Below are 15,790 nucleotides of genomic sequence, written 5' to 3' on the forward strand. Positions count from 1 at the left end.
TTCCGGGGATCAACTTCATGTTGGTTTTTAGGCCTTGTTTAGGATCGGCTTACGATCACCGTGCGTGGCCGCGAGGCCCAACCTGGAGTAGGATGATCCGATTATGCGGTGAAAACCCTAAATCGTCGTAGATCTCATTAGCTTTATCTTGATCAAGCAGGACCACCATATATTCGTGCACCCCGTACGAATCATGGGTGGATCGGCTCCTTGAGCCGATTCACAGGATAACCCGAGAGCCGATCGAGGCTCGTATTTAATGTTTACGTGTATGCCATGCAGGAAATTAAGCGAGGCATCTCCATCACCTTCGACCAGGTATAGGTCGGTGGCACGCCTTGCACTTCGCATCGGACGTGTGACCAGAAGAGCTTTGCGGGCCGTCGCTCGGAGGGTCTCGGCCAGCCGCAGCTCTAGGCTCTTCCCGGCTCTACCGTGTTGACGATCGCTGCCCGCCGGTGGGTTTTGGCAGTCAACACATTCGGCACGCCCGGTGGGACAATCGTCTACATCAACCGCATCGCCATCTACATCTCGAGATGGCGGAAAGCACTCCGGTCAAGTACGAGGATCTGCCCGATGAGCTCAAGGAGAAACATGACGAGATCAAGGCAGCCCTCGAAGCTGAACTCATCGGCTCCTTTGAGAAGACCCGTGCGCACGGTATCGAGCTCAATGAAAACACACGTCCGTTGCCTGGCGACAACATGGTGGATCTCAGCCACTCCATATGCAAGCCAGAGTTCCCCTTTGGTGTCAACATGGCAGGGCTTGCAAGCCGCCATGGCAAAGATGAAGCAGAAAGCAGCCACTCCCGTGGCAAGGATAAAGAGGAGGCCGATCCGCGCGACCGGCCCCGAGATGATGACAGACGGTACCTGACAGAGGAGGAAGTGAGAAGCGTGCGGTATCAACATCCACTTTCCGAGCATCTCCTCGACAAATATGAGCAACGGTACGACCGACGTCGGCGCTACGACGTAGATGATGAGAGAAATTGTCGGTCGATGCAGGAGGACAGGAGGTACCGCCGACATGATAGAAACAACGACGGGTACAATCGTCACGCTGGAGGAAGGTCAAAGGGGCAAGATGACATGGATAGGCACTGGACTGCCCTTTCTTCAAACATTGCTGGGACTCAGGAGTGAGCCGATTGCCAACAATCGAGAACTGCCCAGAATGCAAACAAAGGAAGAAGGATGCAGCTAACGTGTCCGTGTTCAAGCGTCTAGGGCCTCTCCCGCCTCGGGACAAGCGTGCTGAATCCACTCGGATGGAAGATCTCGAGGAACTAGAGGACGATGGTGAAGAAGATAAGTATCATCGGCCCAGGTGGTGCCCTGATGGGCTCAGCCGTTCCCAAATTCGTCGGGTTCAGGGTCTGCGTGGGCTGGAAGAAGCTGAAAGATTGTACCGCACACGTTGAGGAAGGCACGACCTGATCCGGCCGCCAGATTGAGCGAACCCTGGACGAAGAAGGTCGGCCGCAAAGAAAAGAGTGGCGCCCCAAGCAAAAGAAAGCCGATGAAGATACATCGGCTGGCACAAACATGGTCTTCATCCTTCCAACGGAGTTTAGTGCTCCAAGGTTATATGAAGCACCTGTGGGCACAACCGGATCGCGGCCCACGGCCGGTCATCTTTGAAAAGCCACGAGAAAGAAGCTACGGACATCTGAAGGCCACTGTACTTGCGAGGTTACATCGATGGGAGGCCTGTAAATAAGATCTTTGGTGGACACCGGAGCGCATCAACATCATGCCATACTCTATGCTACGTCGGGCCGGGACGCTCTAGCTCAGATCTAATCAAGACCAATGTGACATTGAGCGATTTCAACGGCCAAGCATCTGACGCACAAGGTGTTCTGAACGTGGATCTGACCGTAGGAAGGAAAACTATCCCTACAACGTTCTTCATCATCGATAGCACGAGCACTTATGCTCTAAAGCTAGGGAGAGATTGGATCCACGCCAACTGCTGCATTCCCTCCACGATGCCCCAATGCATAATACGTGGGATGGAGATGAGGTAGAGGTCGTCCAGGCCGATGACTCAGCCGAAATTTCAACGGCCGGCATGAACGCATGGGAAGCGGCGGGCCAAGAACCCCTCTCAGGTATCAATTTGGACGACTGCGAGCGCATCGACGTGACGAAGGGAAGAGTTAAGCTGGTTTTATCCACTGGCCTGACCATGTAGCTGAGGCAAAGCGATGAGCAAACGCGATGAGGCTGATCCTTGTGATCGGCCCCAAAAGTCTATGAAGGGACGTTACAGAACCTTCAGTCAGCGCTTCAATCGATATGGAGGCCGATTCCAGCAATCGGCCAGAATTATCTTTACCACATGTTCTGCTTGTGCTCAACATCGATCTACTGGGCAGCGGCTACATCGGCGGGTGAAAGCCAGCACGAATCCTTGCGGAGCCGACGTGCAAGTGCAGTGCCCTAGCTAATCATAAAGCCGACATCTGCAGTCACCTGGCAGATTCGGCTCGGGGGGCATATAGTCAGATGAGCATGTGCAGCAAACATGTGTACAATGAAACACTAGGGGCCGATTAGAGGAAAATCGGCCGGTAAATTTTTTTTTTTACCGAAAAGCCGATGCATGGCCATCGACTCAAGAAGTATGACTGTGATAATTAGAGGATCAATGGAGCAGGAAGTGGATCTTCTCTTCAAAGGATCTCCGGGTTCTCTTTGCGAGTATTCGTGCCTGCAGTATCGGCTGGGGCAGTTTGAGGGTCATGACCCTGACCAACGACGAGAGCAAGTCAGGGTAAGGATGAGCCTAACGAAGGGAGCATATCTCTTCTAGGACCAGGAGAACAGCCGATGACGAAGCAATCGGCTGTAACGTTTTTTGCCTAAGGCTCGGCCAAGGCTGTGACTTGGTAGCTGTCACTTCCAGGGGTTGTTACGTCCGGAGTTTTGGAGGGCATCAGAAATTCAAAGGCATCCTCGCCAGAAGTTACTTCGGCCTGCCAAAGATGACGAGCCGATCTGATCAGCCAGGCACAAGATGTAAGCTGGAGAAGCTCGGGGGGCAGCTCGCATGGAAATTGCTTCACTCTGAAGAACCGATTTTGTTGGAATCGGCGGATACTGCATCACGAGTTGGAGACCGAGGATGACCGACTTGGTCGGCTCACTGCTATTCTCGCCCCGACCGAGGCTCGGGGGGCAGCTTGCCCCGAAAGGTCCTTTGCTATAAGAAGCCGATTTTGCTGAAATCGGTTAGCTCTGCATCTCGATTTGACTTCGAGAAATGGTTGCTGTAAGAAAACAGAGCAGGATTGTAAAACGTCACTGCATACCATCACGAGGGAATTTGTGGACAAGTAATGCCTGTTGCAGAAGTGGCAGCTTCGGCGTTTGAATTGATCCAGCAATAGTCCTAGGACTCTCCTGAAGGCAAAGAGGATCTGGAAGAGAAGGATGCGGCGGAAGAATGTCTGAAATTTATGGTTAATGAGGAGGCTGGGCATTATTTCAGGAGTTTTGCCGCTAAGTTTAACATGGTTATGGCTTGGCCCTGTTTGACCGGGAGTTTGAGTCCGGATGGATCTATCTTGAAATTTATTGTGAGAGACCGATGCGTTGCCATCGGCTCATCGAGCATTGACCGAATTGACAAGCTAATTCGGCTGCACCCAGAGCTATTGTCATCGGCAGGGCTAGCTAACTTGGAAGGATGATTGAATTAGCTTGTCTCGCTGGTCATTAAGCATTGGTTAGCAACCATCAAGGTCAGATGAGGAAAATCGGCTGAGTCGACATAAAGAACATTGGAAAAATCAAAAGAAATTTTTCATTAATAATGAGATTTCTTATAAAGAGGAGCCGATTGTTCAGCAAAGGGGACAGATTGCTACTGCTAGTCTTATGCTAGTAGGTCCCTATTCTAAGGACTGTTGCCGTCTTCGCCGTCGCTGAGGTAGCTGCCTTCATTGCTGCTGTCGACGAATCCCTCGGTGCTGCTACTGTAACCTTCAGCGGAGGCTTCTTCCTCGTCATCGTCATCGTCCTCGTCTGACCAAGCCCAGCCCCGGATGCGTTTCGCCGGCGGTTCGTCGGAGGAGGTGTCGTCCTCCTGTCCCTTCTTCATGTCGGAGGAGATGTCTTCGTCTTCGACATCCTCTTCTTCTCTTTTGGTGACAGATGTGAATTTACCCCGAAAGGGAGGGTCGTCGTCGCCGCTCTCCAGTGCTCCGTCAACCAGGTACCGTAGGTCATCTTCCCCGTCTGTTAGGGGCATGGCCCCATCTGACCAGACGAGGTCCTCACCCTCCGGCACGAAGTCGAAGTCCCACTCCTGCTTGTCCCAATGTTTGGGAGCCCGGCGGTTGTACGCCTCCATCTTGTCGTGCTCTGGGACCAACTCGCTTGAGGAAGAGGATTGGAGAGAGACGGAAGACGAGGAAGAAGACGACATGGCTGAGGGAGAAGAGAGTTTTTGGGTGCCGACGGCTGGAACAGAGGAAGGGGATAAAGAGAGTTAATCAGTCGGCACGGTTAAATAATGAGAAGCCTGGTGGGAATTAATGCTCTTGCAGTTTCCGAGGAGGTGATGCCAGAGTTATCGAATTTTGCAGAGGAGCTGAGAAGGCAGGGCATAATGATAGCGGATACTGCAACGGCTCTGCTCTGCCACGACATGACCCTTCAGAGGAAAAACAGAGTGGTTTTGGAATTATCATTGCCAAAACCAGGGGGCATGTGTTATCACCAGATTTTGGCCAAATCAGGAGGTGGGCCGTAAGAGAGATGGGCTTGGAAGATTACACGTAGAAGATCTCTGAAGCGGCCTTGCACGAGGAGTTTGGGCTCGATTGCCCGTGTATCTTTAATTATGGTAGATTGTATCTTAGATCAGAAGTTAGAGTTGGTATCGTACACGGTGGGGATTATTCCCACGTTAGAAAGTCCGCTGGACTATAAATATGTATCTAGGGTTTATGGAATAAACAACAACTCACGTTCAACCAAACAAACCAATCTCGGCGCATCGCCAACTCCTTCATCTCGAGGGTTTCTATCCGGTAAGCGACATGCTGCCTAGATCGCATCTTGCGATCTAGGCAGCACAAGCTCCACGTTGTTCATGCGTTGCTCGTACTGAAGCCTTGTTGATGGCGAGCAACGTAGTTATCATAGATGTGTTAGGGTTAGCATAGTTCTTCGCGTAACATGCTAGCGTAGTGCAACCCTTGCATGTCTAGCCGCCCTCACACCCATCTCAGGTGTGGGGGCGGCACCCCGCTTGATCATTATTTGGTAGATCTGATCCGTTACGATTGCTCCTTGCTCTGCAAGGATTAGTTTAATATCTGCAATAGTTAGGCCTTACGAAGGGGTGGAGGATCCAGCGGCACGTAGGGTGTCGTTCGCAAGTCCTAAACAGGATGTTCCGGGGATCAACTTCATGTTGGTTTTTAGGCCTTGTTTAGGATCGGCTTACGATCACCGTGCGTGGCCGCGAGGCCCAACCTGGAGTAGGATGATCCGATTATGCGGTGAAAACCCTAAATCGTCGTAGATCTCATTAGCTTTATCTTGATCAAGCAGGACCACCATATATTCGTGCACCCCGTACGAATCATGGGTGGATCGGCTCCTTGAGCCGATTCACAGGATAACCTGAGAGCCGATCGAGGCTCGTATTTAATGTTTACGTGTATGCCATGCAGGAAATTAAGCGAGGCATCTCCATCACCTTCCTGACCAGGTATAGGTCAGGTGGCACGCCCTTGCACTTCGCATCGGACGTGTGACCAGAAGAGCTTTGCGGGCCGTCGCTCGGAGGGGTCTCAGCCAGCCGCAGCTCTAGGCTCTTCCCGGCTCTACCGTGTTGACAGTCGCTGCCCGCCGGTGGGTTTTGGCAGTCAACAGTTTGAACACTGATACGTCAGTTGCACCTTTCTTCCGCCTACATTCTGGGCAGTTGCCGATCGTAGGAAATCGGCTCATTCCTGAATCCCAGCAGTGTTTGAAGAAAGGGCAGTCCCAGTGCTTGTCCACGTCGTCCTGTTCTCTCGACTTCTCCTTGGCATGGCGCTCATATCCCTCCTCGTCGCGATCATGCCGACGATGTCTCCTGGCGTTCCTGCTAGCTAGACGATCCCTTTCATCGTCGCTATTGTACCGCCGGCGCTGGTCATACTGACTCACGTATTTATTGAGGAGGTGATCAGAGAGAGGTCGTTGATATCGCACATTCTTCACTTCTCCCTCTGTGATGTAGCGCTTGCCATCGTGTCGGAGCCGATCGCGTGGAGCGGCTTCCTCTTTGTCCTTGCTACGAGAGCGGCTGCCCTCGCCTTTGTCCTTTCCAGAGTGGTGCCCAGGCTCGACCATGTTGATGCTTAACGAAAAACCTGGCTGGCACCCCTCGGGGTAAGCGTACTCCACCGTGTTAATGACGGGAAGGGGTGGGTGTCGACTTTCATGGCGTACTGGTTGAAGATTAGACGCCCTTGCTCTATCGCCATTTGGATCTGCTGACGCCACACCCTGCAGTCGTTGGTGTTATGGCTGAACGTGTTATGCCATTTGCAATATGGCTTTCCATTCAGCTCTGTCTTTGTGGGGAGTTTGAGACCGTCGGGTAACTTCAGCTGCTTTTCCTTGAGTAAGAGATCAAAAATTTGCTCAGCTTTGGTCACGTCGAAGTCAAACCCTCTGGGAGGACCTTGTGGCTTTACCCATTTGCAGGACACGGGGGTTGCCCCCCGAGTCCATTCAGCTACTGCTACCTCTTGATCTCCCGCGGACCCTTCATCTTCATCTGCTTCAACCAAGACTACCGCACGCTTGAATTTGTCCTGGTACAAGTCTGGGTGGCGCTGTTCATATAACGATAGTTTCTGAACCATGTGCGCCAGTGAAGGGTAGTCTGCTTGGGAGGCCATATCCTTGATTGGTGATGCAAGGCCCACCACTGCCAACTCGACTGCTTCTTTTTCAGTCACACGAGCCGAATAACATCGGTTCCTAACAGTTACGAAGCGCTGGATGTATTACGCCACGGTTTCTCAGCGCTCCGACGTACTTGTGCTAGATCGGCAATGCCAGACTCGGAAGCCTCTGAGTGATACTGCATGTGGAACTGTTCTTCCAACTGCTTCCAAGTCCGGATCGAGTCTGGTGGCAACGAGGTGTACCACCCGAAAGCCGATCCTGTGAGGGACTGTGCGAAGAACCTCACGCGTAGTGGATCTGCAGCTGAGATCGTGCCCAGCTGCGCCAAATATCGGCTTACATGCTCGATTGAGCTGGAGCCATCTGCCCCACTAAACTTGGAGAATTCAGGGAGCCGATATTTGGGTGGTAGTGGGATCAAATCATAGTCATTGGGATACGGCTTGGAATAGCCGATTGCCCTCCTTTTCGGCACCATGCCGAACTGGTCTCTTAAGATCGTGCTGATCTGATCCGCCGTGCTAGCTGCAGGAGTTGAACTCTGAAGATTTGTTGGGGTGGCGTACTTAGCTAGCCACGCTTGCTTCTCGAGATCTGAGCTAGCCACAGGAGTTGAGCTCTGGAGGTTCGTCGGAGTGGCATACTTAGCCAGCCACGTCTGCTTCTCAAGATCTGATCCAGAAACTCCTCTGCTGTTCCGAAGTCCCCGCCGTTGTACCGGTTCATGAGTGCCCAGTTACTGCTGTCTGGCACGTATGTGCACGTGTATCCGTGAGGGATCTCCTTGGGCTCCTCGTACAAGAACTGGTAATCACTAGGATCGCCCCCGATCTTGTAGACAACGAATGCCGGTGTATTCGGCACCTCTGGTGCTGCCAGCGCGAACGGCAGCGGTGGTCGGCTCTGGAGTGGTAGCTCCCCTTGATGAGTTCCTAGAGCAGGTCCTGACGGAGAGTACCGACGATTCAAGATTTCATGGAGCACTCGAAGAGCGACTCGCTCCAAAGTGTTCACCAGGCTCTCAGAGTGGCGGTGTAGCGAATGAGCTACCATGAAATTGATCTCCTGACGCAAGGACATGGTGCGTTCTTCTGAAGGGGTGGACAGGTCCACTCCATCGAGCGCGCCTTCAGGTGAGAACCCTCTCCACCTGATGCCGTGTGAGCGGGTCCTGTGGAAAGAGCCGATGAGGTCGGCCTCGAGGAGAGCTTTGACATCGTCATACTTCTTCTTGAGCTCCTCTGGCAGATCCTCGTACATGACTGGAGTACCTTCCGCCATCTCAGATGTAGATGGCGATGCAGTTGATGTCGAAGACTGTCCCACCGGGCGTGCCAGAATGTGTTGGCGTCCGAAACCCACCGGCGAGCAACGGCTGGCAACACGAAGAGCCGGGAACAACTCAGAGCTGCGGCTGGCCCTGGTCCCTTGCGCGACGGCCCGCAAAGACTCTGCACACACGTCCGATGCTGGTGCAAGGGCGTGCCACCTGACCTATACCTGGCCAGGAAGGTGATGGATTTGCTTCGCTTAGGTTTCCTGCATGGCATACACGTAAACATTAAATACGAGCCTCGATCGGCTCTCAGGTTTTCCCGTGAATCGGCTCAAGGAGCCGATCCACCCATGATTCGTAAAGGGTTTACGAAAGCATGGTGGTCCTGCTTGATCAACATAAAGCTAAAACGATCTACAACGATTTAGGGCTTTCACCGCATAATCGGAACATCCTACTCGTGATTGAGCCTAGCAGCCACGCACGGTGTCAATAAGCCAACCCTAGATAAGGCCTAAAAACCAACATGAAGTTGATCCCCGGAACATCTTATCTAGGGTTAGCAAACTGCACCCTACGTGCCACCGGATCATTCAACCCGTTTGTAAGGCCTAACTATGCAGATATTAAACTAATCCTTGAAGAACAAGGAACAATCATAACGGATCGGATCTACTAAATAATGATCAAGCAAGGTGCCGCCCTTACACCTAAGAAAGGTGTAAGGACGGCTAGACGTCTAAGGGTTGCATGAACGAAAGCATGTAGCAAGGTAAAACGATGCTAACCCTAACACATCTATGATAACTACGTTGCTCGCCATCAAAAAGGCTTCAGCACGAGCAACGCATGAACAATGAATAAACGTATACTGCCTAGATCGCAAGATGCGATCTAGGCAGCATGATGCTTACCCGGAGAAAACCCTCAAAACAAGGGGTCGGCGATGCGCCAAGATTTGGTTTGTGATGAACGTGATTGTTGTTTATCTCGATAACCCTAGATACATATTTATAGTCCGTAGACTTTCTAACGTGGGAATAATCCCAACCGTGCACGAGTCAAGTTCTATCTAAACGACACGTATTCTACTATATTTACAGATACACGGGCAAATTAGCCCAAACTCGTTATTCAAGGCCGATTCACGTATATTCTTCCATGTATATTCTTCAAGCTCATCTTGATCACGGCCCATCTCTGACTCGGTCAAATTCTGGTGATAACAGTAACAAGTATCTTCTCATGCATACTTTTCTTGTATCCAACCTTATGGTTGCATCTTGGCATGAATCTCTTGATTTGCAAAAAGTGTGTTTCTTGCAAAAGTCTTAATGAAACCTCTTTATTTTGAATGTGAGTAATTTGAGATGAGTGCATTTGTTGGGAAGTATATTAAATCATGCTCATGATTCATCCATCCCAACTATGCCTATCTAGCAATTTTATTGCATATCAATTCCTCAAGGCTCTCACGTGTGCAATATAGATGATAGTGCAAATTTAGTTATTTCTTTTGGTATCCTCGTTTGTGATACTTGTTGCCTTTCTCAAATGCATCCCAACTATCTTCTATCCCTTGTTGATATTTGTGATGTATTTTAGTTGTTTGTGGTTGAAGTTCAGGAATGTACAATAAGATAAAATTGAGCCTTTGGCCATGCTACTAAGCAAAAATTCTTATTGGTATATTGCATGACTTCGTCTTGGATATCATACTATATTTCTTGCGTATCTATTTTGTGTGTACATGTTTCTTTGTGGATAAATATCTTTGTGATATTGCCCACTTAGAGAAACCTATACACATAAGAGATGATACATCTCCTTTTGATATCTTATTTATTTATTGCGTGTTGATTGGTCATGCTAAGCATATAATTCATTGAAGACTATGATGATTCTTTTTGCTCATCCTTGTAATAGTCTTATAATATGCTTTATCGTGCCTTTCACATATCCTCTTGGTTGAGCCTTTTTATTATGGTGCCTCTTACTTGTTGCTCAACTATTTGTTTGTTGCAAGTGTTAATCTTATTTTTATATCTATGATCTATTGCAAATGTTTGTGTTTTAAATGGTAATGAGGGAGTGAGGATTACATGTTATGCATATTGTATTCAAATGCAACATTTTAATTTATGCCTGTACCTTGGGGAGCTTCCTCATTTGATTTAGAGCACTATCTTTTGGTGATCATTAAAGTTTGATTCACTTGGTATCTTTTATTTTTTTTGAATGATATTATGGGAGTGATGATTCCATGTTTGTGCACTTTATACTCCAATGCAAATTGTCTAGTTTTGTGCACAAACCTTGGGGAGCTTCCTCATATTATTTAGAGTAATCTTCTTGATCTTATCATAATATCTATCTTTCTTTTGGTATCTTCTTTGTGGTTCATTTGGTTGCTTGCTTCATTTGTTGAAGCTTCTAGACTTTGTTATCTTTTTGCAATCTTTGATCCTATCTATAGTGTGATTCCTTCCGAATATTCGTCATTGGATACGTGCATTTGATTCCACTCAAATTATGAGAAATGCACACGCTATGGAGGAACTCTCACTATATTGGCCTTCTAAATTTTCCACCCATTTCGGCAATTGGTGCCAATGGGGGAGAAGTTTGGAGGGTTTAAGGGAATTTGGTCATGTCTTTGCTTTGTGCTTAAGCATGTGCCTTTATTGCATTGCATCTTGTTGCTTTGCATAGTTGAATAGTTAGAGGAAACTCCACTAGGCTTTGAATGCCAATATATGCAATGAAAGTCAAGATCATTCACACATGCATATATTATGGGGGAGTTTGCTCTATATATTCAACTTGTTTGCTACTTCAATTCCTTATATAAACCCTCTCAAAGAGATTGTCATCAATTACCAAAATGGGGGAGATTGAAAGTGCATGGAGCCCCCATGTGTGGTTTTGGTAATTAATGACAATCCCTATGGACTAATGTTTGCATTGAGTTATATTTGTAGGAGTTGTCCATAGGCAATTCTTGAACCATATGTTGGCTTCAAGGTTGCAATAAGAAGAATTTGATGAAGGATATCAAGTGTCAAGTATGTCTTGAAGATGAAGATGAAGTGAGCCCTCAAGTTACTTCAAGACATCAACATGATGAAGAATGGAGAAATGAAGTGCTAGTTCAAGATGAGCCATCTCGAAGAGATCCTTTGATTGACTCTTTCCATCCATATGGTGTTCATGGATATGTGAAGATGCGCCGAAGAAGAAGCTCTCCCATGGTGGATTATGGGGGAGCAATCCACAAGACATCGTCAAGCAAGCACAAGCAAGAAAGGCGTTCCATCTTGTTGAGGTCAAGATCGGCGTCATCGAGCTCAAGTGGAATGCGCAAGTATAAGGTTTGCTCTTGATAGGGTTTCTTTCTCACCGGTCTCATAAGTGTAGTTGGAGACCGGTTTATAGTTTAGTTGCCGTACTATCAAGAGGGCTCTCGAGTGAGTAACTCGATCGTATCGTTCGGAGAGAGCTCAAACATTTGCATCCTTGCATCATCTTTCTTGGTTGTTATTTGGACCTTATCCATGTGATGTTTTAGAGCTTGTGCTTATTCTCATGACAAGCTCTAGTTCATCGAAAACGGATTTCGCAAAGATCACTTGTTGCGTTTTCGAGTTTGGTTCATCATCTTTCTTGGTTGTTATTTGGATCTTATCCATGTGATGATTCAGAGCTTGTGCTTATTCTCATGACAAGCTCTAGTTCATCAAGAATGGTTTTTGCATGGGCAACTTGTTGCATTTTCAAGATTGGAGGTTTTACCGGTATGTCTTTTTTAGATAGGTCAAACCTTTCATCATTTGTTTCTATCCTCCCTTGTTGGACTATGATGGTTTCCTGCATGATCTTGTAGAGCTTGTTCCTAGCTTTAAAACAAGCCCAAGATCATCAAAATCGGAGTCCGGATGCTAAAGTTATGCCCGTTTCAGTTTGATGTTTCTGCCAGTTTTCAGGGGGGCGGATATTCCGGCCCAAGTTTGGGGCGGATAATCTGCCCCCCCCCCCCCCGAAAAATCCGGTTTTTGGGAAAATCCAGCCAAATATCCGGCCAAATGTCCGGCCCCCTTACTGCGAGCAGTTTTCTCAAGTCCTTAGCCGATTTTCGGGCCCCGGATATTTTGCAAATATCCGGCCTGGAAAATCCGGCCTGAGCTGACCCAAACGGTCATATTTCGATGGGAGGGGGTATTTAAGACCCCCTTCTTCCTCCTTGGGCAGCTACCTCTTCCCCTTTGTGCTCTCCACCATTGTTGATCTTGAGAGCTTCCCTTTCCCTCTACTCCTCCTATGCTTCTTGAATCTTTTTGAGGGAAAAGGAAGAGGAGATCTAGATCTACATTCCTACCAATCAAATCCCTCTCTTTGTGAGGGGAATCCACTAGATCTAGATCTTGGAGAAATTTGGTGTTCCTCCTCTTATTTGTTCTTCCTCTCTTATTCCCCCAATAGCTTTTGTAGCTTTGTTGGAATTTGAGAGAGAAGGACTTGAGCATCTTTGTGGTGTTCTTGCCATTGCATTTGGTGCATCGGTTTGAGTTCTCCACGGTGATTCGTGGTGGTGAAAGCAAGAAGGTTGTTACTCTTGGGTTCTTGGAACCCTAGACGGATTCTAGGCCTTTGTGGCGATTTGTTGGGTGCCTCCAATTAAGTTGTGGATGTGTGCCCCAATCTTTGTGTAAGGCCCGGTTTCCGCCTCGAAGGAAATCCCTTAGTGGAACCGTGACCTAGGCCTTTGTGGCGAGGGTCACCGGAGATTTAGGTGAGGCGCCTTCGTGGCGTTCGGTGTGTGGTGTGAGTACCGCATCTTGGGGTGAGGCCTTTGTGGCGTTGGTGTGCATCGAGCAACCACACCTCAAGGTGAGCCTCTTGTGGCGTTCGGGAGCACTAAGCCACCGCACCTCTCCACCGGAGATTAGCACTCGCAAGAGTGTGAACTCCGGGATAAATCATCGTCTCCCGCGTGCCTCGGTTATCTCTATACCCGAGCTCTTTACTTATGCACTTTACCTTGTGATAGTCATCGTGTTTGAAGTTATATATATCTTGCTATCACATACTTGCTTGTATTGCTTAGCATAAGTTGTTGGTGCACATAGGTGAACCATAGTATATAGGCTTTGGGCTTGACAAAGTAAACGCTAGTTTTATTCCGCATTTGTTAAGTCCATCTTGTAAAAGTTTTAAATCACCTATTCACCCCCCCCCCCTCTAGGCGACATCCGTGTCCTTTCATCCATGCAGAGCACGACGCTGGAGCCGAGGCGGACGGGGACTCGGTTGAGCACGTGGAGCTTCTCGGCGAGCACGAGAGCGAGGAGGCGCGCATCGTCGTTGTCGGCGTCGGGGCGGGGCGTCACGTTGCTCCTCTGCCGCGCCGCCGCGTGTCGCGCTGCTCCACTGCGTCGTCGGGCTCCACAACGGCGCGCACGTCGGCGTCGGGTCTGCGCTCTTGGCGGGGCGTCGGGCTCCACGAGGGCGTGCATGGCGGCGGCGTCGGGGCTGGGCTGCGCCGACGAGAGCAGGTCGCGCGGGCGGGCGCTCAAGCGAGCGCGCGGGGAGAGACGTCGGCCGCGCAGCCGCAGGACAGGACGTCGTGCTGCTCCTCTGCCACGCCGCCTCCGGGCGTCGCGCTGTTGCGCCGAGTGGCCCTCCCGCGCGCCGTACAGCCTCCCCGTCGAGCTGGCCACGGTGGCGGCCGAAGCTTCCGGAGTTGTGGGCGCCCCAACGCTCCGTACGAATTCGCAGCGAGCTCATGCGCTCGTCTGAGCATTGTCGCTGCTCCAGCACTGGTCCAGATGAGGGCATGCCCAATGCACTGCCCTAGAGGTGCTGCTTCACACCTTTAGTTAGGTTCGGGTGGTCCAAAGTAGGTTCGGATGAGGAGGCAGCCTCCTCTTCAAGAAGTGGGATCTTCAGTCCTAAAAGCATGCTTTTTGGAGAGAGAAAGAGATATATAGTGTCATATTTGTGGGGTCCCTTCTCTCTTTTTTCTGACTAAAGTTGTAGCTTCCATTGTAGAGATAAAATTCACCATGTTGCTTCTTACAACTTTTTTACATAGAGCAGCTAGTTGTGTATGCCACCATTGCTCATGCCCTGACGAGCTCTATCAGTACTGTTTTACTTTATTAATTATCTATGGGCCCACATATGTATTACGGAGTATGTGTCAATTTTTTGCCGCTCTACACCAAAATTCACCAGCAAGCAGTGGACCCGCCACAAGTTCCTGGACCAATGAAAGGCCAAGTTGCTCCAGGATCACATGCCGCCGAGTTCCATAAGAGCAAGTTTAATAGTACAGCCAGCTGCTGGCTATAAGCCATGTGCCATGTCATTAGTAGCTAACATAGAGCCAACATGTATAATAGTGAGCTATAATTATGTACTACTTTATCAATGAATGGCCCACATTTCACTCTCACAAAGTGCCTAGGAGCACGTGGTAGAGCTGGCTCTTGCATGAGAGCCCACTCCTTTTCTCTCTTCTCCTCTCTCTCCTCCAACTAAGCATGAATATATTATTTTAACCCTTATAGCCAGCTGACTAGAACTTATTATACTTGCTCTAAGGCCACTCTCATACACATGTCACTTATAGAATCCAACATATGCAATGAATATCTCGAGAAGCTAGTAAACAAATAAAACTCGCTAAAAGTTCCCAGGCAAAAATTAACAAATACAAATAGGAATAAAATGGTTGTATCACTTCGTTTTTCTCTATAACTTTTCTTACTGTACAATACACTTAAGAGTGGGTTCAGTAGTCACCCGCTCCACAATCCAGTATACCCGCGGTTAGGTCAGCCCCAACGGGCTCCTTAGAGCTGAGCAGAAGTGTGTACAAAAGTATGAAAGTGGTTATTTGGGATCAAAGAAGTTGAAAATTATATTTTTAGAAAATAGCACCACCTCTCCATATTAATGATTCCTTTATGTGCATTTACGTGTTAAATGCATTACATATGTCAACATATAAAATCTCCCACCAACCGGAAAGAATCAAAGAAAGGATCGAGGAGGCAACCGGTAACCCTAAATAAGCATACATAAAAAGGAAAAGGGTGCACATCTACATTATACCTTCTCGGGAGGAAAAGCAGACATGTCGATCAACCAACGACACAAAACCACCCATAAATAGTACACCGAGTGAGGAGAACGCGTGAAACTGTTCAGCCTTGAATCCTTGATATAACCATTTTCTATTAGAGAGTCACCTCCTACGCCCTGGCTCCTCCCCCCTTCTTTTTCGTCGACCTCGTCGGCCAGCAACGACGGGTGAGAGCAAGGTAGACAGCTCACGTATATCACGAGGGAATCATTAGAAAAATGAGTAATATTTTTTCCAGAATAAAAAAATGCGATTATTTTTTCCTAAAATTATTGTAGAAGAAGACACTAGTATTTTTTCTAGAATAACGAAGTGTTTTGATTAACTTATTACAGGGTAGTAGTATTCTGGTAGGTAATCGTGACACGATAAATAGAAGAAGGAAGTAATCTTTTTCCTAGATAAAAAGTTATGGTCTCGTTAGTTCTCAGTTTACTA

The sequence above is a fragment of the Lolium perenne genome, chromosome 3 (genome assembly GCF_019359855.2).
Source record: "Lolium perenne isolate Kyuss_39 chromosome 3, Kyuss_2.0, whole genome shotgun sequence".
Taxonomy (NCBI): Eukaryota; Viridiplantae; Streptophyta; class Magnoliopsida; order Poales; family Poaceae; genus Lolium; species Lolium perenne.